Source organism: Leptonychotes weddellii, chromosome 4, assembly GCF_054177405.1.
Source record: "Leptonychotes weddellii isolate Sample4059 chromosome 4, ASM5417740v2, whole genome shotgun sequence".
NCBI lineage: Eukaryota > Metazoa > Chordata > Mammalia > Carnivora > Phocidae > Leptonychotes > Leptonychotes weddellii.
The window spans coordinates 29,935,871-29,958,845 of NC_138372.1; the positions used below are offsets into that span (position 1 = coordinate 29,935,871).

Here is a 22,975-nt window from a genome sequence, read left to right on the forward strand (position 1 = left end):
CTGCTTCTCCCTCTGACCCTCCGCCCTCTCATGTGCTCTCTCTATCTCATTCTCTCTCTCAAATAAATAAATAAAATCTTTAAAAAAAAAAAAGAAGACAGTTTGTATCCAAATGGAGGGATTCAGAGATTTAATTTAACCTTGCCAAAACACGCACTCATTTCCCCTCACTGTGCTTCCCAACCATAAAGCGGTGGCATCGGGGAAAACGGAAAGGAGGATGGCCTACATTACTGCGCTGAGGGCCAAGCTCACAGAGGGGTTGCCCTCTCCTGCTCTGGGTATCGATTCTACTTGAGCCCCCTGGACCAGGAGCTCCTGCAGGCTACTGTCACTGTGTCCCCAGCACAGTGCCTGGCTAGATCCACAAATATTAGCTGAACAAATGAGGCTCCCTCCCGAGGGGGGCGGGGGGAGACCCCCCACTCACTGCACTCTCCAGAAGTCCTTGGCGATCCCCTTGCTCTCTCTTTTCTGAGAATCCATTTGGGCTGCTTTAGAGCACAAGCTCACTTAGGAGGCAGCCCTCCAGAGATCAGGGGTTAACGGTGTTTACTGAGGAGCTGTCTTCCACAACATACCCTACAAACCTGCCTTCCCGTGTCCTGATTTTATAGCTTGTAAAAAGCCACGGCCTTCCAAACAAAAGGGGGAGAGTCAAACTCACCAAAGAGAAGTGTCTGTGAGGGATGAATGGCACCTCCAGACCTGTCAGCGCTGGAGAACTGCCTGTTTCCCAGCCTCGATGGGACACGAGGGCAAATATCAAGTTTCCACTGGACAGGACTACAGCATGTTGGGAAAAGAGCTTGCGCCAAAACAAAGGAAGAGCAAGATCTGGACCAGAACCAAATATCTGGGACACCCAAGCTGTGAGTACTGATTTAAAACCGCTAACCTACAAAAACTATCATTTGAATAGGAGCCGGCGTAGCTCTCTTTACGTTGGCCCAAACACTAGAGCTTTATCTTAAAAAAAAAACTATCCCCGCACCTCCGCCCTCCCCCCACCCCACCCTACCCTCGCCCAGAGCAACAGGTGCGCTAACTCAGTTTTCTGACAACCTGGTCACACACCGAGTGGCCGGCCAGCATATTTCTTGCAAAGGGAGCTTAACGTAGCTCCCCTGGGCGCTCTGCTCACATCCCACGTCTGCCCATCACTGCCACAAGCTACACTTTGGGCAACCGAAAGCACGGAAAAGGCCTCAACGTGAACACAAGACCGGGAAATAGGCAAATGAGAGCGGGTACTTAGTGGGGTGGCATCCTGGCCCAGCAGCCGCTGGGTATTAGTCCTCCTCGTGTCTGCTGACCCTTCTGCTCTGGGACCCTTCATGTCCCGCCTCCAGTGAAACCCCCCAGCCGTGCTTCCAAGGAACACACACAGACACCAGCCCTGCCTGCCGCGGACAGAACCTCAAACCAGCCCCAGGCTGGACCTCCCTTATGAGCTCCCTTCTGGACCTGTGGAAATCCCGCCTAGCCATAGGAAGAAAAGAAAACATCTCACAACTGTGGCTGAGAAGCCGCTGGCCTGGGCCCAGATGCAGAGGCTTCTCGGCTGCTGCGTGTGTAGACACCAGCCAACTGGGGGCCCAGCCTTCCCTGATCACTGGTCTATAAAGAAAAAAGGTGATACCGGGAAATTGGGCTTTTCACCTTAGAACTGAGAAATGAGCCTATTGTTACACCCTCCAAGTGGTAGCCCCTGTGGCTCAGTGGTTCTCGACCAACAGCAGCTTTGCCCCCAGGGGACATGTGGTAATATCTGGAGACATTTGGGTCGTCACCCCTGGAGCTGGGCTGCTGCTCCTGACCTAGTGGGCACAGGCCGGAGATGCCGCCGCACACCCTACAAAGCACAGGACGACCCCCACAACAAAGAATTATCTGACCCAAAATGTCAAGAGTGCTGAGGCTGAGAAACCTTGCTCCAGGGAGCACTGGGTTCAAATCCCAACCCACTACCTACGAGCTCAGGGGCCTCGTACAAGTGACTTCACTTCTCAGGGCCACACGTACCCTGTGTCTATTTAACAAAACTCACATAGCAGCTTCTAATTGCCAGGCACTATTCAAAGCACTGTGCACATATGAACTCACTCAATCTTCTTAACCACACTCTGCCCTAGTACTCTCCTCGTCCCCATTTTATAGATGAGGAGACTGAGGTGCAGAAAAGTTAAGTAAATTGGCCAAGATCACCCAGCTAGTAAACAGAGGAACCAGGATTCATACCTGGTGAGCTGGAGCCACCACCTGCCTCTGACATTACCTCATTCTTAGGGTTACCTTATAGCTTAAAATGTGCATCTATTAAATGCCTAACTCAGTCCCTGATATAAAGGAGTACAGCAAATGTGGCTTCTCATCCTTTGCTTAGCATTAACCCTATGTTGTTTGTATTAACCCTGAACACTGAACACTGAGGAGAAGGATCATACCACTTGCTTTTTCTTTTTCCCTTCCGACACCCAGGAAATGGCAAACATTCAAACGCTTCCATTCTCAAAACATGTGACAATACCAAAATGTTTGTTCAGAAACTGAAAATAAGCCCTAGCGAGGCTGGCATTAATCCACGCCAACACAATGTTCCTTGATGTCATGGCTCAGTGAGGATGGTCACCACAGGGTCACTGAGAGTGACCTCCTAGACCTGACATTGATCTTTGTTGTAGCCCCTCTCCAAAGCCACCCCCCGCCTTGGTCCTCTGCATGTTGGCTTTGGAAGGTCCAAAGTGTGTCTATTTGGAAATAAATGGTAAATGTTGCTTGTATTTAACAGATCAGCAGACCTTCCTAAGCCATCTGAAAAACACTCTCAGATGCACACTATAAGAGCACCCTGGCTGGGCATTTTGCAGAAGCAGAAACTAACACTGCACCAGCAACTCAGTACAAAAAGGAAAACCCACAACAGGCTTTAGTGTGGTCAGGTCTGGAAGCAAAGCAAGTTAAGTAATTACCAAGCCAAACTTTGGAAAACTCGATACCTTTACTCAGGGGGACAACGCGATAGGTGTAGGGACCACAGCAATGGGGGTCTGCAGCAGCGGAGAGAGATTGGGCTCAACTCTGAAGACAACAAGGAAGAGGGGGATTGATGGTCTAGGAGCAGAGTGGGGTTCAGTGGGTGGGAAACTACCGAAAGGAAACCTCAGGAGCCGGGGGGCATTCTGGCTAAACAGAGCTAGCAGGCCTCTTGCTGAAGGCAGGCCAGGGTGAGCAGCCTTCACCCAGGGAAGGTGGAGGATGAGGAACCCAACCAGATAGTAAGGGTTACAGAGATACAGAGGATAGGGGATTCTGGCAAAACCAACTTAGCAAGGTTCTTGCCAAAACTGGACAAAGGAGAAAATAACACAGAAGCTTAAATGTTGAGGCCTAGTAGAAAAGAGCTTAGAAGAGCCTCACTAGAGTTTGGTCTTGGAGAGACTCTTTGTTGGGCCCAACCTCCGGGAGAGCTTGTTTGTGGGTGAGGCCCAAACTCTTCAGGTGAGATGATTCCTTGAATGACCTACGTCTTCTGTGCTGGGGGCGTCTCAGGGCTGAGCTGTGTCTTCAGGTCGGCCTGCCCGCAGGTAATAAGGCTGCATGCACACACACCCCTGCACGCTGGAGAGACACAGCAGACGGAAAGGTTTCCTCTCTAAGAATTCATGAAGGCAGGGGAGCCCAGAGCCCCAGCTAGGTGGGACTTTCTGAAAGCAACAACGTCTCTACAGGTAGGAAGAGAGACAAACAAAGCTTCCTTCCAGCTGAAGCAAACAGAGGCTTTATTTTCTCACAGGAGTGTTGTAAGAATTGATTGTTTGGGGGGAAATAACATAAAATCTAAGAGCTCTGATTCCCAGGCTAGAAGACAGAGCAGATCTATTCATTCCGCAAGCATTAAAAACCCACTGCTTAATTAATACACCAACCACTCCACCGGCTCTTTGCAAGGACGAAGCACCATGCTCGCACTCCCACGGGCTGGCATCCTTGCCACGGAGGCTCGGACCCGATGCTGAAGGCCAACTCAGGGGGCCTGCATTGGTGGATGCTCCCTTCCAAGAGGCAATGCAAAAAAAAACCCAACTGTTAAAAATCGAACATCTGCTGTGATGTCTCGAATTATATCAATACGTTCCTTTTTTAACAAGGTGTTATATCCAGGGAAAATAACCATTTACTGATTGTTAAAAAAAAAAAAAAAAAAAAAAAAAGCCCTTCCTCCACCAGGAAACTGCTCCAACCAGAAAGTTGGTTTCCCATTTGATGTGGTTTCCGTGTCGGTCAGGAGCATTTAGCACCCTCTGGTCTGTTTCGTGGACCCCACTGAAGGGTGGGGTGTCCCCCTAAAAATATCAATGTGGACACTGCTTCTGAGGACCCTTCGTGTGGAGGGAAATGTTAGTCACATGCCTATTACACATCGTTTCCTCTGCCATGAGCTCAACATACACTGTAGAGTCTGATACCCAATGCGAATGGGTACGGTGATGATGGCATCTCAGCCCTCAAATCATTAAGCCCTCCCAAAGGCTCTCTCGAGTCCGTTTCTACTATCATCCCATTCTTAACAATGAGGAGACAGAGGCTCTGACAAAAAGCTTCCCAAGGTCACTTAAGTGGTGGGTCTGGGATTCAAATCCAGCCCGACTGTTCTCCAAATCTACCTCCTTGTCCCTGCACCAAATGCTTGCAGGCCCGGGTCTTCTCCCCTATCAGCAGGACCTTGGCATGCTGGTGAGGCCAGACCTTGTCCGGAACGTTTGGGGGTTAGGTGTGAATTCCAAAGCCCTTTCCTAAAGCAAATTTTTTGGAAGCACAGGCCTCGTGAGGGCCACAAGGGAAAGCAGAACCAGATCGGGAAGACTGCTTTGCACCAGGCCAAACACAGCCACGTGCTTCAGGACAAACCGCCCACATGCAAGGCTTCCCCACCGGCAGTTCGAGACGTGCCTGGGCCGACTTGCCTTCTTTGGTCTCCTTAAAGCTTCCTAACCTTTGGGCGCCTGGATGGCTCAGTTGGTTAAGCAACTGCCTTCGGCTCAGGTCATGATCCTGGAGTCCCGGGATCGAGTCCCGCATCGGGCTCCCTGCTCGGCAGGGAGCCTGCTTCTCCCTCTGACCCTACCCCCTCTCATGTGCTCGCTCTCTCTCTCTCATTCTCTCTCTCTCAAATAAATAAATAAATCTTTAAAAAAAAAAAAAAAAAAAAAGCTTCCTAACCTTTAAAATGGGTCCAATAATGCCTGTCTTTTAGGGCTGCTATGAGGAGTTCATGTGATAAACATCCTAACAAACCTAACAAGCACCTGGCACATGGTGGTCAGTAAGCCATGGTTCCTGCTATTTCTTGGTGACTCCAGGAGTTACTCCTAGACCTAGGGAAGAGGAGGAGAACAGTCCTCTCCTGTGCGAAAAAGTATCCCATCAATATTTTTTTAAATTTCTCGTGCATGATGAGAGTAAAAAGCAGACAGACTTTGCATTGGTTTTATAATTGCTTTTAAATCCTCTACAGACAATGGACCCCCTTCTTGCCTGCACCTGTGTTAGACATCACTCACTCCCTCCTCCCCACTCTGTGCCCCTTCCCTACCCCCTGCATGCCACAGCCTAGATCTCTTCCAAATTTCCCAAAAGACAGGGAATAGACAAACAGCAGTGGTCTCTCCCACCCCCCTCCCCTCCCCACCTCTATCCCCACAGCGATCACAACACTTCAGGGAAAAAGAAAGCAGCTCCTTCACAAACAAGGTGGGCCTGGCCACAGAGGGCCTCACTGAAATGCTTTCCAGGGAAAAGGAGATGCACATGCAAAGCTCATAACTGGGAAAGAACATGCTCTTCAGGAAGGCTGGAGGAGGGGCGATGGGCGAGTGGTGGAGAAGAGGGTGGGGAGGTGAACAGGCTGTGTTAAGAAGTTTCAGTTCTTTCATTCAGCAAAAAGCCTCTGACATGATCAGGGCCAGTGCAAAGAACAGCCTGGAAGGGTCAAGGCAGGTGTAGGGGAGCAGCACCTGGACAAGAGAAGTAGAAGTCAGAATGGACAAGTGGGTGTGCTCCAACCCATGTCCTTAGGAAGAGAAATCGATGGCCCTTGGTGACTGATAGCTTAGATGTGACGGGTGGTGGGAAGGAGAGAGGGTGAAGTCTATTTTCTGGCTTAAGCACCTGGGGGGAGAGGGGTGCCTCTTACTGAGACAGGGGATGTCTGAAGAGGAGAGACTCAAAGGCAAAAGGCCAGCGGTGGGGGGGAGCAGGTGAGCAGATACTGAGCCAAGTTGTACACATGCTGAGTCACCCCAGTAGAGAAGTTGAGAAGATGGTTGTATTGAAAGTCAGGTGTTCCAAAGGGTGGTCCAGACGGGATGCATGGAAAGAGACACTGGGGAGGTGAAGTGTTCCCCCGGGGAGAGCGGCCACAGGAAGAAGAGAGTTCTGGGGCACTCCCACTCTTAACGACCAAGCAGGGGGGTGGAGAAAGTGGCAAAGGTGGCCAGGCAGAAGCAGCCAGAAAAGGAGGAAGAACATCAGCAGAGGGTGGTGCTTCTGAGGCTAAGGGAAGAAAAGAAGATTTAGAGTTTTAATTAAACTTAATAAAATGCTGCTTGGAGGGCAAGAAAAATGCAGTCTGAACGATGTCACTGACACTGACAGATACGCAGGTCACAGGTGTTCTCGCTAGGAGCAGGTGCAGCTGGGAACCAGCATGCAAGGCCTGAAGAGCGAGCAGGAGGTAAGACATGCACTTACAGCTCACTGGCTGTCACATCACTTAGTGTATCTCCTGCACAGCCTGCAGCTCAACGTAGGATCACCCTGCTTATTCATTTGTTTACTTATTTACTATCTTCTTCCCTCCCTGGAAAGGGAAGGTCTGTCAGGGTAAACACACCGTACAGCCCATACTTAGAAGAATGCTTGGCACAGAATAAAGACCTGTTGAATACTGGACAAATGAAACAGAATCAGAGAGTAGATGCGAGTTTGGTTCATAAGCAGGGAGAGAGGGGGCTGGAAAGCGGGTGGGCTGCCAGCAGAAGCCATTGATGGGGATGTACCAGTGGTGAGAAGAACAGAGGTGGGTGGGGCCCTGAGAAGGCAGAGAGTTAGGGCAGGTGCAAGACACAAAAGCTTAAGAGAGAGACTGGAGGGTATTTTCTAGTTTAAATGACATCCAACCCACCGATCCAGGACTTAGGGCATGCGCCCCCACAGCAAGCCCTGAAACAAGGCTCCCTTGTCTCCCTTCATCAAAGAAATGTCCCCAGGAAGTGGGTAAGGGTGAGGAGAGCCCACGGAGAAGGGGAGGAGCCAGGCTGGGGTCTGACCTCAGGTGAAGTCCCAGCCTCAGCCTGATCCCAGGAGACATCTGGAGTCTAAATCGTACCTCCTCCACAGTTTGGCATCCTCCCCAGGGCAAGGCAGCTGAGCTTTCATCTTCCCGCACCAGTTAGTTCATAATGGCCACCGATACTCCAGCTCGCTTGGCAAGAGGACAATACTCGGAAGAAGGTGACAGGGGCAAAAGCCACAGAAGCTGCAGGGGAGGGAGGGGTGCACAGAACCCGTCAAAGTGAGCCAAGGGTGTCTGGGCAGAGTGCCAAAAATATTTGCTACTAAATCGGGACAGAGTTTTGTGTGGATTACCCTGGAAGAGCCCACCATACAAACAACTCCATTCCTGGGGCCTTGATGGCCCAGGGATAGTTACCATTTAGAATCATTTTTGTTCTGGAAAAGAACCCTTCCAGGGCAATCTGCTCTGGAAGTGTGCAGAAGAAATGCTCCTCTTGGAAAACTCTAAGGGTGTGAGTTTAGTGCCGTAGCCAACACTGGATGCAATGTGCAGCTCTGAAAAGGGACGTCGAGCATTTGGAAACACTCACAAGTCAAGAAGTAGAAAATGGAGTAACCTGGGGCACCTGGGTGGCTCAGATGATTAAGCTTCTGCCTTCGGCTCAAGTCATGATCCCAGGGTCCTGGGATCGAGCCCCGCATCGGGCTCCCTGCTCAGTGGGGAGCCTTCTTCTCCCTCTGCCTCTCTCTCTCTCTCTGTCTCTTATGAATAAATTTTAAAAAATCTTAAGAAAAAAAAGAAAATGGAGTAACCCGTATTACACTCCTGGAACATGCTTATGATGATCACAGCCTTGTGACACGGCAGACTCCTCAGAAATGAAATCAATTGAAATAAAATAGAATCCATCAACCAGCGAATATTTCCTGAATATCTGCTATGAATCCAGCTCTGTGCCAGACATGGTGAGAGGGAGAGATGCCTCCTGTGCTCGAAGCTAATCTATCACCAGGTGACAGTCCTAGAACAATTAAAACACAAAGCAAAGTTAGGATCCCTGGGAGGGATTTAGTTTAGTTTGATGGGTTAAGAGTGAGCCCCAGACTCCAACCGCCTGGGATGGTGCCCATTTCTGCCACTGGACTCTCTGTGTTTCACATTCCCTGTCTGAAAAATGCAGTAATCATAGCACTTACTGCACAGGATTCCTATGAGGATAAAAGGAGGTCATTTGTGTCAGGTCCTTAGAGCAGGGCCTGGTGCATACAGTAAGCGCTCCGTTCCTGGGAGTCCCACTGCCGCAGGTATTATTGGAGGCGAGGGAAGGAAAAAATCACTACTTACTTGACTTGTCTCCCAACCTGCTCTGCTCGGGAAGGACCAAGACCCCATGCCTGGCTATGGGGTCACACTAGAAAAGAAAATCAAGAAAATCCCCCCTTGTTTTCTTGGACCCAGATGTGACCAACCTAGGCATGGACCAAGAGTTGCGGGCGGATGGCGTGTTCCTCTCCCGAGTTGGCCAGGAACCAAGGCCAGCGACTTTCTGTCCTGAAAGCCTTTCAGACTCAGAGCACGCATGTGCTCAGACTCTAAAGAGTGTTGGGTCAGCACAGAAGCACTAGGAAAGCCATCAGCATCCTTGTGTCCCTACTGATCATTTCCTGCCCGGCACCAGGAGAAGCTGCTGACACCTTTCTGATCAGCACACAGAATGGGGCACCCAGTCCCAAGCAACACAGTCACACAGGCCTGCGCTCCTATCCTGCACCTCCACTCACAGATGTATGACCTCGAGCGTGACTTCATGACTTTGACCTCTGAAGGCTCAATTCCCTTGTCTCTAAAACAGTACCTGGCCTTGGCTGTACATTAAAATCACTGGGCTCCAGAGTGTTTAAAAGTCCAGCTGCCCAGGATTCACCCCAGACCAATAAAATCAGAACACCCCAAGATGGAAATCACTGCTATAAGGGCACATCATCTTCCAATTCACCAGTGTGCATTAATGGAGATGAACACCATGCTTTATCCAGAGTGCCCCGTAAAAGGTGCTTACCACATTGTATTGCTCAGAGCTCCCAGACTCCAGAAACACTCCCCACAGACCCACAGAAGACTGTGCTTTGGAAGTATTCTCACTTTGGCAAATATCAAACATCAATCCCACATTCTGATTTCTCTAGTTCTTTTGATCACTCTGGCCCGGACTCATCTCATTCTTGGAGAAAAAGGGCAGACCCACAAAGTGTTTCCTGGAACATAGGCCTGTTAGGCTAAGTCCTCATTTCCAATTATGTACTCAGTGGACCTCATATCCCTCACCCTAAGAAGAGAGTCACCACTCAAAGAGAGCTTCAGTTCCTGACCTGCAGAGATGACAGGGTCAGGGATGGACATCCACACCCCTGACTACTATCAGGGTCCTGACAATTACATCCTTGATAGAACTATAGGAAAATATACCTGGGCCTGCACCCCCTTTGCCGTATCTCTAATCAATATAGGGCTTCAAGCCCTGTGATACATGAGGATTCATGCAAACCAGGGTATGAGGATCTAGGGTTTGGGAGGGGCCTTTCCAGGCCTTGCTGCCTATGTGGTTGATGTGCATGGACCCGGAACTGGGACAAAGCAAACAAGTGGGATTCCCTTGCAACTTGTAGTTATGTTTTCAAAGCATAATGAACACTCAAAAGAACCAAAACAGAACTTTAATTCAAGAATTAAAAGGAAGCAGCTAGAGCCCCAGCTAGAAGAAGAGCTGACAGATGACAAGGGGAAAAAAAAAAGTGCTGTCCACCCACTGTGAAGGCAGTGCTTGTTATCCAATGGGAACTCGGATGCTGGGATGTCAGGCAACAGAGCGGTTGATGGGAACTGCTCTGGTCCCATCATGAGCTGCTAAGAAGAGATCCCACCATGTGTGTTCCAGACCCTGATATTTCTATTCGTCGAGTTATTCAACAGCATAGTATTTATTATGGGTCAAGCATATCTATCTATCTATCTATCTATCTATCAATATTTCACAATGCCATTCAGTAGGTACTCTTATTATACCCATTCTGCAGATAAAGAAACTGAGTTAAGGAGTTTGTCCAGAGTCCCACAGTTAGAATGTGCTGGAGTTGGAACGTGAACTCTGGCAGTCTGGCTCCAAGGCCCGTGCTCTCGATCCCTGTGCCACACTGTTCCTAGTCTAGAGAGGGTATCAAGCAGGTAGACAATCAGAACACAGTGTCTGAGGGATGCACGAGGGGCTGGCACAGGGAGTGGTGTCCAAATCTCTTTATTATTTCCTGCTCATTCGTAAGAAAGGAAATAGAAGGGGCCACCTGGCGACAGGCTGATGGGCGTACAGACAGATAAAGTGGGCATTCCAGTCTCTGGAGAGACAAATAAGGAAAGAAGCTTGACTAAGTATTTACCCAAGAGAAATGAAAAGATGTGTACACACAAAAGCCTGTCTGTGAATGTGCATGGCAGCTTTATTTACAGTAGCCCCCAAACAGAAAACAACCCAAATGTCTCTCAGCAGGTGAGGGGACAAAGAAACGGCAACACCTCCACATGCGGGAGCGTGACAGGGCCATGCAGGAACGAGCTGCTGATGCACACAACAGAAATGAGTCTCAGGAGCGCTGTCCCGAGTGAAAGAAGTCAGGAGCCATGAAAGCACCTGTTGTAAGATTCCATCTCTCTGGAGTTCTAGAAACGGCAGAACTCTAGTTTCAGAAACCCGAGCGGTGGTTGCAAAGGGAAGGGGGTGGGAGGAAAGAACGGACAGCAAACAGGCACAAGGGAACTTCTAGGGGATGGTGGAGATGTCCTGCATCTTGACTGTGGTGTGGCTGGAGATGTTTGTCAAAACTCACTGAATTGTACACATAAAAGGGTGGATTTTATTATATGTACATTATGCTCAATTTCAAAAAGAGACTTGATGTCATCCAGTCCCACCTGAGATGTTCTGGGTTCCGGAATGAGAGTTATATATGTTCTGCTTCTTTTGCTTATTTCCTTTTTTTTTTTTCCTTTTCTTTCTCTCCCTCTTTCCTTCCTCCCCCCTTCCTTCTTCCCTCCCCTCCTTCCCTCCTTCCTTGCTTCTCTTCTCCCTCCCTCTCTCTTCCCTCCCTCCCTCTCTCCTTTCCTCTCTCTCCTGAAAGCCTACTCTCTCCTTGTCCATGCCAAGCTAGTGGCAGGCCCCTGAGCCCCAAGCATTTCCAGCACTGCCGTTACAAATTAGTGGAAATGATCAGACATCCAGCCTACTTCAGAGGGGCAGCTGTTCAGCAAAACTGGCCAGTGACCCACAGAGAAGGCTGGTGAGCCCATGAGGCTCTCTCATTGGGCTCCTCTGTGGCTTCTGCCTCCCAGATAGAAAGTATGCATATATTAGATGCAAAAGAGGAAACACCTTTCCAAGAATTACTTGGCCTTGGGAGGAAGGGCGGTCATTTGTCTCTGTCCAGGAAAAATATCATTCACCCTTGAATTGTTCTCTCTAAAACCTTTGGAAATGGGGTTAGGGGTGAGGGGATGCAGCAGGGGAGAAAAGGAGGTAGAGAGAACAGGGAAAGCAAATGCTTTCTGGTGTACTGCTCTGGGGTAGTGGCAAGAGGAGCCCCTACCATCTTAAACCCTGAAAAGGATGGAGGGAGAGAAGAAAGCCTTCACCCAACCAGTTTCTGCCAGGCTCCCTAATGCCAGGGGCAGCCCTGCCCTAGCCGGATGAGAGGTGAACACAGAAGTTAACAGGGCAGGCAGGCAGCAGGAATGGGGACAGAAGAAGAGACTGGCATTGTTCCCTTCGGTGGGTCTGCAGGGGGCCCATGGCAGCCGGAACGTCCATCTGCTATGCCCCACCATTAGAAGGCTCACAGGAAGGGAAGGGGACAATGACAATCCAACAGCCCCTCGCTCAGAAATACATCAGGAAGTGAGCAGCAGGGCCCACCTTCCCAGGAGTAAACCACATGAGAGTAACCAGTCAGGGCTCTCTTAGATAGACCCCTCCTAGCAACAGAGAGTTATAAAGTCTCTCAGCCAAAAAGAATGCAAGTTGAGTTCAGCCAAGCACAACCCAGCCACATGGACGGTGGGAGGGTCTGGGGATGTCAGCTGTCTCCAAGTCCAGCGTGCTGGAAGTTGAGACAACCAGTCTTAGAGAACTGGATGCTTGCACTTCTTTCTCCGCCCCACCGCCCCTGCCCGCAAAAGAGAGTTGGTCCCCAGGTGGGAAGGCCTATCATTCAATAACAAACTAAGAATGAAGAGATAAGGGTAGCATGAAGGTGGGACTCTGGCCCAACACCCGGCGGAGGTGGGGCAGGGGACGACAACAACAACAAACCGTAGCTATCCAGAAGAGAAAAGGTAACAATTCTGAGCATTTAGCCCTTAGTGAGTGGAAAAGCAAAGAGACCATCTCTAATCCTAATTAACTCTTAGTCCAGGTTTGGAAAAAAGCTGCATCCAGAAGAAATGCCCTGTCAAAACAGGACAGTCAATGTGTGGAACTGAAAATCAGCTAAAAATCCATCAGTTCTCCCACGTTACCAAGAAAGAAGAATTAATCCCCTAACCGCGGATGAACTTCTCCATTTAAAGGCTAAACTGTTAACTACTCAATGTCACTCATTTCTATTCTGGTAAGACTCTTCTTCACAGGTTTAAAACATCCATACTCCATCCACTAGCACCAGTTAGTCTTCTATCTTAGCCTGGAAGAAACCTGTGCAAGGTACATTACTAAGAACAAGCCATCGTATCTACTGAATGAATCATGGAATAGACTGACCATTGAAATAAATGTGTATCAATTCATCTATCCTGTCAATAGACTCAGCATAGTCTTTCATGTTTGACAAGTGTTAAGGTTTAGTAGGTGGGGTATTAAAGAAAACTCTACAGAGTTTCTCTACAGAGAAAACTCTGTAGACTTTTACTTATAAACCCTGTGGACTAGATATGTAGGCAACTCTACTGAAAACAACAAAGAAAACTGGATACTATAGAGAAATATCTTTTTGAATGACTAATGAGCTGGGAAGTTTATAAGATACATTTAGCAAGTGAAAAGTAAGTAAAAGCTGGAACCCAGAATGGGAGCCAAGCCTTAAAGCCAGTTTGAGGATCTCTGCCAAACAAAGGAACCTTGAGATTCATCTTTTGTGGCCTAAGGAGATAGGCTGAGAATTTCCCATAAGTGATAAATGATACTCTCACATGGATCCTGGAAGTCTAATGAGTACCAAGTTTAAGAAACTAAAAGAAATATGCACTCAGGTGCATCTTTGTGAAGATGTAGAACACCAAAGACAAAAAAACAAACATTCAAAAGCAGTCAGAGAAAAAAGAAAGATTATTCTCAAAAGAAACATAAGACTGACAGTAGATTTCAAAGATGATGGTGGAAAACAGAAGGTGTTTGAGTAATAATTTCATTGTATTGGACAGAAAATAAATGAAAACCTAGAATTCTACCCCGAAAAGATAGCTCTCAAAAACAAGGGAGAAGTTATTGTATTTTCAAGCAAAGAAAAACAGCGAACTTGTCACCAGCAGACCCTCAAATAAGAAAATTCTAAAAAAATGTATTTCAGACTCCCTCAGATAATATTAAACAAAGCAAAATTGGTAGAGCTCTATTAACGTCAGTCAGAATAGACTTTAAAGTCTTAAAGACTTAAAGAATCACTAGAGAAACAAATGCCACTCCATTATTAAAGATCCAATTCACCAGAAAGATAAAACAATTCTAAACTTGTAGGTACATATTAACAAAGGCCTGAAATATACAAAACAAAAAACTGGCAGGACCATAAGGGGAAAGAAAAATCCACAATCATAGTGGGAGATTGTAATGCACTTCTCTCAATGACTAATTGATCAGGCAGACAAAAATCAGTGATTGACAGAAAAGATTTGAACAACATAGTTAAGAAGTTTTATCCAGTAGAGTTATACAGAACTATATCTAACAATGACAGAATCCATGCAACATTGTGAAAACTGACCACATACTAAGCCTCACACTAAGACTCAACAAATGTAAATACAAAAGGTTGAATAAAATTTACAAACAACATTTACCAACCATGATACATTTAAGTTAGGAATCATTATTGAAAAGTTTACAACAGGGCACCTGGGTGGCTCAGTCAGTCAGGCGTCTGCCTTTGGCCCAGGTCATGATCCTGGGGTCCCGGGATCGAGGCCTGTGTCAGGCTCCCTGCTCAGAGGGGAGTCTGTTTCTCCCTCTGCCCCTCACCCCGTTCTCGTGCTCTCTCTCTCTCAAATAGATAAATAAAATCTTTAAAAAAAAAAGGTAACAACACAGGAAAACAAAGAGAGGTCAGGACATGAAGAAACACAGGTACACATAACTTATGAGTCAAAGAATAAATAACAGTAGAAATCATAAAATACTTAGAGCCAAATGACACAAACATATTCCATATCAAAAACTGTGTCATGAAGTTAGAATGGAAATACATAACCTATAATGTTCATAACAGGAAAAAAGTCAAACATTCAACTTAAGAAGTTCAGAAAGAACAACAGACCAAACCTAAAAAAGTTAGAATGGAGAAAATAATAAAAATTAGTATAGAAATTAATTAACTAGAAAGCAAAATAAATGACAGGATCACAAAGTCAACAACTGATTCTTTAAAAGATTAGTAAGATAGACAAAATTCTGAAAACTGTATTCAACAAAAAAATATAGAGGGCACAATAGTATTATAAGTGAAAAAGGGACACATCACCATAGATGATACAGAGCTTAAAAGGATAAAAAAGCATATTATAAATAACTTTATGGTAAAAATTTTGAAAACTCAAGACACATGGATAAATTCCTAAAAAAAAATCTAACTTACAAAATCAATTCCAGAAAAAAAAAAGATTAAAACCTGAAAATAGACCAATAAATATTGAAGAAACTGAATCAGAGGTTAAAAATCTCCAGGGAAGAAAGCATCCCAGCCCTACATAACTCTTTTTGAGGAGAAATAAAGAGAAAACATTCTACAGCTCACTTCACAAGTCTAGCAGAACTGGATACAAAAGCCTGACAAGGATAATATGACAAATGAAAATCACAGTCCAGTACACTCATGAATGAACATCCATAGATGCACAACTTCTAAACAAAATAACAGTAAAACAAATCTAGCAATATATAACAAAATGAATCCACCATGACCAAGTCAGGTTTATTCTAGGAAAACAAGATTAATTTTACATTGGAAAATAGTTGACCAGACATTAACAAAGTAAAGGAAGAAAAAAGTACATAAATTCACTCCAAAAATGCAGAGAAAGTATTTTATAAAGATCTATTTATGATTTAAAAAAAAAAAAAACACTTTGCAAACTACTGAAGAATGGTAGTTCCTTATTCTGATAAAGAATATCAAATCCATAGAGAACATCATTCTCAAGGGAAAATACTAACCATGAAAGGCAAAATTAAAACCTTTAGAAAGGCAATACAAGAGACTGTTTTATGACTTTGCCATAGGGAAAGACATCATTAAAAAGACACAAAAAGTTCAGTGATAAAAGAAAGATTGATAAAATTTTATTACATTAAAATTCAGAACTTCTGCCACTCTAAAAATACTAAAAAAGGTCCAGAAATATTTCACAAACTAGGAGAAGGTATTTCCAACACTAAGAAATAGTGTCCAGCATACATAAATAACTTCTACAAATAAATGAGAAAAATACGAACTACCCAATTTTTAAATAAATGGACAAGAGACTTGAAAAGGCACTTCACACACACACACACACAACCAAAAAGGCCAACAAGCATATGAAGAGATGCTGAAACTCTTGAGTAATCAAATGTATACAAATTAAAAGCAGATATGATACTATTATATACCCACAAGACTGGCAAAAATTTCTGACAATATCCAACAAAACATAAAGTACTAGCAAGGATACAGAGCAAAAGGAACAATTATACACTGCAGCTGGGTATAGAAACTGGTCAAACACAATAGAAATTAGTTTTTTACTGAGATAAAATTCACATAACATAATGGAAATTAGTTTTGAACTAGTCTAGTAGCACTGAAGAGGCCCACAGTCTATGACCAGTAATTCTACCCCTCCGTATATTCCCTAAGTAAGCTCACATACATGTTCACCGAGGGGGCTTGAACAAGAATACTCACAGCAGCATTATTTAAAATAGCAAAAAAAAAGTGGAAGTAACTTCAGTGTTTGTTAATAATAGGATATGTAAACCACAATATATTCATTCACTGGAATATTACAGTTCAACAAAGTGAAAAAATTTCAGCTAGTACACTCAGCAACATGAACAAATCCAGGAATGAGACATTTGACGACTAGTCGAGCCATAGTCAGTCAGAGGGGATCCCAGACGCTGTGTGGGAGCTGGGTCCCGGGACCCCCGGCTGGGCCAGGTGTGACTCCCTCCAGGAAGGTGAAGGGACTTGAAGAGGTCTCATGAGGGCACTCGGGGTGGGGCGGTGGGTTGCGGACGGGTGGTCAGGCGATCAATTTACCACCAACAGATACGGAAATATTTCACTAGTGAGGCAACCAGAGCAGGAGAGGTGGTCTGCATGGGCTAACTATGAACACAAGAACACAGGAATACCAACAGTATAATTCCATTTCTATAAAGTTCACAGACATACACAACTAGAGATACTGTTTAGAGATACAAAACATAAGGGGGTAAGACAACAAAAAAAAAAGCATGGGGAAAAGAAACAGAAATATCCAGAAAATGGTTATCCCAAAAGGAAAGAGATGGGACAGGATGGATCAGGGTACCACTCTTCAAAGGTAAGAGTAACATTTCTTGTAAGTTGACTGCTAAGTACCTTTACACTTTATATACAGTTTATAAGTGTTCTTTTGAATCTAGTGGCTATTTTAGCAACGCTACTTAAAAAGAAGTTCATGGAGAAAAATTTAGTAAGACACTCCTATGACAAATTGCTGTGGTTCCTGCCCCATCTTTTCTAGTTGCTTGGCAAAGATGATCTCCTCAGTTGTAACTGATGGAGCTCTTAAACTCACTTAAAATTCTAAGAGCTTCCACCCAAATCACTTCAGAAACATCCTTGCAAGAATCTCTCCAGTAAGGTGCAGCAAGGCCCAGTCTCCAGAATACATTCGCTCTGACTCTTTTATTTAATGTAATCATAATCACAATGCTGGGGTGTTTTGTTTGTTTGTTTTTTTTAATCTCCTGGAATCTCTTGAAATTCTGAAATCTTTAAAATGAGGGCATGGAGCAAATGACTCCATCCTGTCTCTCTTGCCTAGATTTCAGTGGTGATGCTCTCATTTTAAGTCCTTTACCATATGCCTCAGCTGTGTGATGCCCCAATTCTCTTCATCGAGATTTGCTGACAGTCAGGGGAAGATTCTAAGAGTGTATTAAGTATACATTGAGGGCCAGGAAGTGCAGGGAGTTTGGGAGGTTGCACGCATGTGGTTTGTTAGCAACTCCAGCCATGCCTGGCGTTTGTAGCTTCAAGTTACTTTTTCAGCTATTGGTGAACAACCCCTCATGGCAAAATTTCTTCTCCAGAAGTATTAAGTGTTAACGCTGCATCGCAAAGCTACAGGGCAAGATCAAGTCTCTCAGCTAGAGAGGGAGCCCGCCAGGAAAACAGAAACTCTCTGGAAGTGAGATAAACTTTATTTCCTTGAGTGCCTGTTGAAAAGGCAAGTAATCGGTGGCCTGGGAAGAATCCTGGGAATCTCTTCTCTCTGGCCAGAAACCTGATTCAGAAGGAAGCCAAGGGCCTGTGCAAACATTTCTGCCTTTGCAAATGTGGGGATCTGCCAAAAGGTTGAGATCGGGCCATAGAAAACGTCAGGGTCTGCTGTGTTGACTCTGGGTTGAGGAGGTTTTCAGAATTCTTCTCCTTTTAAAATTCAATCAGTTCCTCTTTATCAGGGATCCTCTGATCTTAAGACAGCTTTAGCCTCTCATGCCAAGCCTGGGAGTCCCATGAATGGCTGAAGAGACTCACCTTCGTGACAGAGGCTCAGCAGAGCATGTCTTGCACTTCTAACACTACTTTTATTTTTCTTCATCACTATTATTTGCTTAACAGTCACGCACACATTACTCGTTTTTTCAAAAGTTGGCCCTGAACCCCAATTCAAGGACCCATGTACGTTCAGAGAGTTCCCAAGATTCCTGAGACAAACTTCCCTGTGCTTCTCCCTGGCTTCACTCCCCAAATCTGAGGGGCATTTTTTTCAGTTCATCTCCACTGCACATCTTTGTAGATGTAAAGCCCCACTCTTGTCCTTTTTCTCAAAAGAATGCCCGCCACATCTGGTACTTTGTAACACTTAGTAATGACGGGAAGAATCACATCACTATGCAGGCATGGTTTTCATCAACAAGCTGGATCTATGGCTCGAGCACATATTCCCAAGTGGGACCCTCCCAAACGGGCAGCCCTCTGGGGAGTGGGGTTCAGTCACCTCCCACCATTACTTCCTCTGCCTTCCAAGCCCCCTGATTTTGGAGAATACCCTTTTCTCTACATTAGTACATCAGTAACCCTTTGCTTATATATATGGAACTTCTGGACAGTTCTGAGCATTTCTGATCATACTCAATGGCCTATTGTCAACAGGTTTTAGGGTTTTGTTTTTTTTAGCGAGTTCAAAAGTGTCTTCAAATGATTTACCAAATGATGAATTTATGTGTACCTAGAAACTGAACAGTTGGGCTACTTTACTTTTTTTTAAGATTTTATTTATTTATTTGACAGAGAGAGACACAGCGAGAGAGGGAACACAAGCAGGGGGAGTGGGAGAGGGAGAAGCAGGTTTCCCGCTGAGCAGGGAGCAGGATGATGCGGGGCTCATTCCCAGGACTCTGGGATCATGACCTGAGCCGAAGGCAGACGCTTAATGACTGAGCCACCCAGGTGCCCCCAGTTCTACTTTAAATTAGTGTCTTCACATTTTTGACATATGCATCAGATTCAAAAATACTCTTTAAAAAGTGTCAGCCTTCAATTCACTGTCCTCTGCTTTTGTTTTTCCTATTGCGTTTGTTTTTGGAGTAAATTGTTAACTTGGGAAATCGGCATTGGGTCAGGCAAAGCTGAGCTCTACTGGTGTAACTCAGATATCCTTCCAGTTTTGAGCACAGTGTCTGAATTGCATAAACACCACAGTGTAGCCTGAGAGTGTTGTCATGACATCTTGAACTCATTTTTCTGACTAGTTTTTAAACAGCACACTGGTAGTAGGGAGGCCACAGAGCCTACCCTGACGTAAGAGACCCATGCCACTAGGGGTGACCTTTCCTACTGGGTCTCTTCTGATCATTTCCAGCACTAAAGTCACCAAGTGGGAAGGCTCTAAGTGTGTCTCCGGTCACAAGAAGACAGGTTGGGGCTCCCATGTTTCCCTCTCAGTATTTTCTGTAGATCAAATGTTAAAACATAAGCACTGCTAATACCAGCATAATGGTTCCCTGCTAAATTTCAGCAAAAGGTCATAAAGTTCTCAATTAATTTCAACAGGAGTGCTTTATAGTTACGATTTTGATCAGAAAGCCCTTGGTTGTCCAGAAACCTCAAGGGTTCTGTTATCCTTCATAAATGCATTTTTTCCTTTAAGAATCATGCTAAAAAAAAAAAAAAGCATTTGGGGTATACTGCAAAAGCTCATGCCTTCTTAAATTGGACACACAGAATGTCATTCAAACTGTTCTTGATGCATAAAGGACATTGTGAGCATCAGTTACTAGGCTACAAAACAGAGTTCGGAAGACCTATCAAAATACATAAAATTTCATTGTATTGCTTATATTAAATACTTATATTAGATAGCCCTAAAATTCTATGCTTTTAATTCCTGTGCCTTTTAAATTTTATTTCATTTTTTTTTATTTTTTCTGTTTCTTACGTTACTAGTACTTCTTACTGGCACTTACCCGAAAGAACTTTAATAACCCCTATACTATACTGTGTCAATCTCTTCCAATTTGTTAGGGGTACTTGGCAAATTAAAACCAAGCCCCTTAGAAATTTACATAAATGAAGACTCCTGAAAGAAAGTATGAAATGTTCTGCAGTGGTCAAAATCTATGAGTTGTAGCTCATGGACGTTATGACATCCCCCCTGGCTAAGTGAAATTGTGCAAATGTGAGTTTCAGATTGCTGTGATGTTATCCTGATCCTGGCTAGCTACAGAGCACATGTTACCTTTCAGCCCGTGGCATTTTCTGCTCAAGATATTTCGGTGAGCTTGGTAAGGCTATGATGAGGATACCCACTTTACAGATAAAACACAACATTGGTCAACATGTGGCCAAGCCTGGCCTGAAACACCAGCGCTGCCTGCTCATGCAGCCAGTGTTCCCTGCCCTATTTTCCCTGGGCTTCTGCAGATTTGCAAACATGCTCTGATCCCCCCAGAAACGGAAAGAAGGACAGCATGTCAGAGCATCCCTGGTGGACATTGTGGAGGCAGAAAAGAACCTGAAAGACATCAGGAACTCAAAGAGCAGGAAGTGGGAGACAAGTTCAAAGCTATCCAGCTGTCACACGGCTTTCTCTCCGTTATCTCCCATCAAGTTGGGGCCTGGAATCTGCCAGGACTTCAGACTAAATGCATCTTCTTCTTGCGGGGAACTTTTACACACTCAACGCCTCAAAAGCCCACTTGGCCAGGACCCCAAACACAGCACACCCTTCTCCACTCCAAGGAGGGTGGCTGCCTCTGCAGCACAAGGGGCGGAGATAAGCCAAGCACGGAGCCAGCTGAACACAGCCTGATCTGCCGCCGTGTGTACACGTTAGTCGCTGGCTCTGACAGCGGACCCACCAGGGTGCTGGAGGGAAAAAAACAAGTTTAGCCTGAAGAGGCCAGACTTTCCCATCAAATTAATAAGTCTACCCAGCAGCCACCTAGGCTGAGGTGCTAAGGGGTGTGATAAAGGAGCCCCATGTGACAATTCTGTGTCTTCTGGGTGCCTTCACTAAGCAGAATGGGGAGGAAGAACAGAGAGTAAAGTGTCATCCATATCTTCCCCTCCTGCCTGCAGCTCTCCATATCGCAGTGGGACAGCTGTTCTCCTATCTGCCCCCCAAAAAACCCCCACAACATTTTAATGCAAGAATGCAAAGGGTCTCCGGCCTCTGCCAAAGTCATCACAGTTTTAAAGAGCAAAGGCCAAGCAGCTCAGCTGCCTCTGAGGTTTTCTCAAGCCCCACAGGGTGGCCCAACCCCAGAGCAAAACTGAAACCCCAACGGGGCAGAAACTCTTCCCTTCCGGTAGGCATGAAGAACAGCTGGGACCTAAAGCAAGTGAGCCTGGGCCGGTCACCCTGGATTCAGGATGGTGCTCTCCCTTCAGTGAGGAACCCAAGGGGCCCTGCATGGGTGATTCCAACCTTCTACAGGCTAAAGAGGGGTGGGATGACCAAAGGAAAATTCAGACAAGCAATGACTAGCTGAAAGGGATGTGGGAGGGTCTTCAGATCAACACCAACCCCAAGCCAATGCCACCCTGTCCCCAATAAACACGTGGTCTTTGCCCCTGTGTGTGTCACAGAAGTTGCTCAAATTGCTCCACTTTTCCCCACACTCTCCCTGCCCCCCAGCATACACATAGTTACATAAAAACATCTTAAACGTGGGACCCAACTCCTTCAGTCCGGGGGAGGACCGGGAAACAATGGGGAGCTGCTGGGGCGCACGGTCTGATCATTAGTTGGGAGTTACATAATCACACAGACAAGGGCTGCAGAAGGTTCCCTGGAGATCAGTTAAGCACACACCCCATTCTCCGCCACCCCCCACCCCCAAAGCCCAGAAAGCGAGCCAGTTTTAACACAACTGAAGCACAAGATGTGGCTTGGAGTGGGGGCGGGGGGGGGTGCGTTTCCCTGCTGCTGTGGCAATGCCAAGGGCTGCCAGAAACAGACCCTCCTGCCTGCAACCACTGCCCCCAAAGTTCCAGGGACGGCCGAGCCACAGAAGTTGTCCTGACCTGCAACGTAAACCGAGGCAGCCACGTTCAACGAAACCAACGCGCGGCCTCCCAGCTCCTCGACACCACTTGGGTCCCAGTCTCTGCGGGTTCAGGCTGTCCGCCACGCTCAGCAGTCCCCAGGCAGCCCGTGCAGTCTCAGCCGGGGCCATTCAGCGCCACCAGTGTTTCTAATTTTAAAAGATGGTAAAATGTGGGGCACAGCTTGGAGAGGGGGGCACCCGCTTTGCTAGCGGTAAGGCAAGAATCCCCAACAGAGCAGGAGTTTGGTTTCTGTTTGGTTTTGTTTGCAGGGGAGGCAGCTTGTGATTCTGCTTTAGGAACATGGGGAGGGGGGTGGCGATTAAGGGGAGAAGGGAAAGCTCTCCCTCTGCTTTGGCACACAGCATCTCCCCGCACTCAATCTCCTTTTCGGCAGCAGAGACCGCTCAGGTGGCCCTGAACCACCCCGGGGCAGCAGCAGGCAGCGCAGGTGCCGCTGCGGCGAGGTGACCGCCGGGCCGCGGAGGCTCCCGAGCGAGCCTGGGGCTGGGGGGCGAGGTGGGGGGGCCGGGGCACGGGTGCGGGGCGGCGGCGGGTGAGCGGGGAGCGCGCGGCGCGCACCGGGTTACAGCCGCGGCCGCCGGGATTGACGCGCGGG

General features: G+C 46.5%; 1 protein-coding gene across 6 annotated transcripts in view; it reads right to left on the reverse strand.

Annotated features, from left to right (window-relative positions):
- HIVEP3 (HIVEP zinc finger 3) overlaps nt 1-22,975 on the reverse strand; it is a 435,370-nt gene that overhangs the window by 322,716 nt on the left and 89,679 nt on the right. The gene's annotated exons all lie outside the window — the stretch shown is intronic.